Genomic DNA, 957 nt, shown 5'->3' with positions numbered 1-957 from the left:
TGTCTCCAAATTTTGAGGGCAAGTGAATCCACTTGATAGTTGGGTCTTATAGTCTAGGAATAAAATGCACCGGCACTACCAATTTGAATAAGAAAATCCTGAAAAACAACCTGATTATTATGATTAGTATTATATGCTATTTTTTTGAATTCTGGTGGAAAAATATAATTATTTTAAGATAGTGAATTTGATAATTATTTTAGGAGTGAATATGATAATTATTTTAAAAGTGAATTTAATAATTATTTTAAGATTGTGAATTTGATATATATATTTATCTTTTGATATGTACCATGTTCTCAAAAGCAATACGGCCTAGTATCAAAATAATACTTAAACATGGAAGAAATATCAAGCTTCCTGATCATGTCAAGTTTAAATAAAACAAACCTGAATCAGATCATAGTAATAAAATTGGACTTCTGTCATGCTTAAATAGGTGTAACAATATTTAAGTTTAAGTATGGACTTCCTTTCTAGATTATAGAAAAACCTTAAAAGAGGCACCGAAAGTTAAGTATGTATAACAATATGTAGTTCTTATATCATACTTAGTTAAATAAATTTTGATTATAGTAATATGTGTAATTAACGGTATTAAATATATTTTTGAATTTTATTACAATAGTAGATAAATTATCAATGTATTGTTAATAAATTAATTAATTACCTGTTGGAGCAAGTAACTAATTTGTAATTGGTTGTTGCGTTGATTTATTCTTGCTCGTGGACTGTTAGAGACGGTGGTTGGCAAAGACGCAACACGTTAAATCAGCAGATCGATTTCGTTGGGAAAAATCTTCATCCAAGGTAAGGGGTGGGATGAGGTTCGATATTATGAGTATAAAATAACGTGAGATGAACGAGAATGTCGAAATTCCCAGATGTTCATTTGGGGCTTACTACGTACAGTTGAGCCCTATTGAGTAATAATAATTAACTAATAAAATGTGAATG

Source organism: Cicer arietinum, unplaced genomic scaffold (genome assembly GCF_000331145.2).
Source record: "Cicer arietinum cultivar CDC Frontier isolate Library 1 unplaced genomic scaffold, Cicar.CDCFrontier_v2.0 Ca_scaffold_2748_v2.0, whole genome shotgun sequence".
Classification (NCBI taxonomy): domain Eukaryota; kingdom Viridiplantae; phylum Streptophyta; class Magnoliopsida; order Fabales; family Fabaceae; genus Cicer; species Cicer arietinum.
The sequence above is the reverse complement of the archived record's forward strand: the minus strand, read 5'-3'. Positions refer to the sequence as shown.